We start from the raw sequence: 2,500 nt of genomic DNA on the forward strand, positions 1-2,500 counted from the left end.
AACAACGGATTACAACGAATGACTTTGACAATTGAAGCTGCAACAATGCCATATAGTAGCCAAATTTCGAGAGTATAGCAACGCTACACGAACTTTTCGTTTCTAACTGTCGTGTCATTTATTTGTTCACTTCGATGGGCAGTTTAGACAGGAGCGCACACATGCACAACTTCAAAGTCACACGGCGTTGATATATTTCTCCTCGAAACCTATCATAAGCCTCGCTCGATTAATTACTACCCTGAGAATTTAGAATTGTCACTCGTGCGATCCGAGGCTTGTGTAATTAAAAACTTTGTCTGAACTGTTTCTGTGATAATGTCTTTTTAAGCTCATTAGTAATTCATGAATATTACCCAACCGGAAAGCGCGATCCTGGTCATGTGGATGGATTTATATAGCCAATGAAACAAGACCTCCAAAATCATAAGATATTCAACAAACTTGGAACACAGATGTTGTTGAGTGTTTCATAATCTGAAAAGTCATATTAACCAACAAAGGAACAACTTAATGCTCACAAACCAGTTTTTACTATTAACAATTCTTGGAGACAATGCATTCCAAAACATCATTTAACAAGAACGCGTCAAGAACGCGCCGACGGATACAGAATCTGTAAAGAGCAAAAACTTTAATGATGACTATCCAAACTACTATATTTAATTTATAGTACACTTAACAAAATTTCTGGATTCTGATTGGACGAGAGGGGTCCAATTAATCGCAAATTGTACTCTCCAGGAGTACCAATTACTTTTCTTTCCGAAGTTGACACGAAGTTTTCCGAAATTAACAGACTTCGAAAGGCGACCATAAAGCATCCGAAGACTTCCGAATTTTCCTGAAGATTTCCGAAATTGACCCGAAGATTTTCGAATATTTCCTAAGTTAATCCGTAGACGTCCTAATATTTCCGCAGTTGAGCCGAAGAATTTAGAAGGTGTCCGAGGTTCAACCGAAGTCTTTCGAAGATTTCCGACGTTGGACCGAAGAGTTTCAAAGGTTTCTGAAGTAAACACGAGTACCTATTAATCACGAATTACACGAGAAGGTCGTGCGATTTCCTATACTAATATCTGAACCCATTGACTCCCGGTAGTGAGGCTTAACAGATTTTATTCCGTCTAAAGCCAGACGATTTTACTCCTCAACTCGGGGCGTGCTAGGGTGACTGAGGGATCAATGCTACGAAAGAAAGCTTCCCCTCTTGTCGGTTGAATCCAAGAGATTCAACGTTGAGCCGCAAGGTGTGATCATTTTATTTTTATGTTCAGGTAACGACGCATAACACAAAGAATTTGATACAGTGGTTCTCGAATCTTAGGAGAATGTCTCTTCTTGGTGGCTTTGCCGCCTCTTATGCAAATTTCGTCATCCAGTTGTTTAGAAGCTTAGGAATTAGTGCTTTCATCTGTTTCCCGTGTTTGGGAAAGCATTAGCTGATGAAGGCCATGGTTTATGGCCGAAACATTCTATGTTTCAATACACTATTTCCAGTAAAAGATTTAATTCTTTAACTTTTTTCAGAACTGGATGATTAGAAATTATGTTTACTCATTATCGATGTCTGACATTGAACGCGGGACAAGAGAATGTGAGTTAAGAGTGCATTTCTCGGTGCCGCTTATGCTGCGAAGGTTATTTTATGTGATTAAGAAAATAACACAAACAGCGGTGATAAACATTGTATTCCAACGCATTTTTATAAAACTTGACGTTTCGTATGCTAGTCAACACACATTTTCAAGAGTGACCGTTACAATTTTTGAAAACTATATATATATATATCGTAAACATTAGGGGTCTGGAACCTGGAATGAGAAAAATGATCTGCAGCAGTACATGTCTACACATAATGAGGAGTAATAGCTAAAGCAGCAATAACTTCTCACTACTAACATTGACATAAGGGAAGGCTTTAGCTCTTGAATGAACAAAGTCTCTTTAATTTTGCAGTGAAAGTCAGTTTTTCCGGACGCTAAAATGTCAAAGTGATCCCATTTAATGTCGTGGCCAGTGATTTCACATGATCAGCAATGGCTGATGAATGGTCACTTTTAGCTAGGGCCTTGAAATGTTCTGTTTTTCTGTCATGGAGTCTTCGTTTTGTTTTGCCAATGTAGAATTCATCACAGTTCCAGCAGACAGCTTTATAGACGACCTTGGACCTCTGAGATCGGTTCAAGTGATCTTTGTATGGAAAAAAGGATTTGATGCGGCGTGTGTTTTGGAATATGATCTTGAGATTGACGAAAGAGTAGAAATTGTTTACGCAGGATTTCAGACGTTTCGTGACTTGGTTACTGTGAAGACCTAAGTAGGGTAACACGATTAAGATATCTTAATCTATTTATTATTCTCTTGTAAACGTTTTTCGAGGTTTTGGGAGGGTTTCTCTGTGTCATAAAATAAAACAGTGATACCTCAACAATCAAAGTGTTTTTTTGGCCGTCGTGGAGGTCAAGCGGTTTCTACATCCCAGAATCATCTGAGGTGT

General features: G+C 38.6%; 2 protein-coding genes across 3 annotated transcripts in view; one reads left to right on the plus strand and one right to left on the minus strand.

Moving 5' to 3' along the window:
- The window catches only part of LOC138003897 (uncharacterized), a 24,157-nt gene extending 23,853 nt beyond the window's left edge, over positions 1-304 (plus strand). For both annotated transcript variants that reach the window (XM_068850203.1, XM_068850204.1), the window contains exon 7: positions 1-304. This exon is cut by the window's left edge and continues 1,931 nt beyond it. The gene's annotated coding sequence lies outside the window, so the exon portion shown is untranslated.
- A 1,369-nt stretch (positions 305-1,673) lies between these two features.
- LOC138003102 (fibroblast growth factor 2-like) overlaps positions 1,674-2,500 on the minus strand; it is a 5,400-nt gene continuing 4,573 nt past the window's right edge. Inside the window, exon 3 of the mRNA XM_068849048.1 lies at positions 1,674-2,500. This exon is cut by the window's right edge and continues 423 nt beyond it. The gene's annotated coding sequence lies outside the window, so the exon portion shown is untranslated.

Source organism: Montipora foliosa, chromosome 5, assembly GCF_036669935.1.
Source record: "Montipora foliosa isolate CH-2021 chromosome 5, ASM3666993v2, whole genome shotgun sequence".
NCBI lineage: Eukaryota > Metazoa > Cnidaria > Anthozoa > Scleractinia > Acroporidae > Montipora > Montipora foliosa.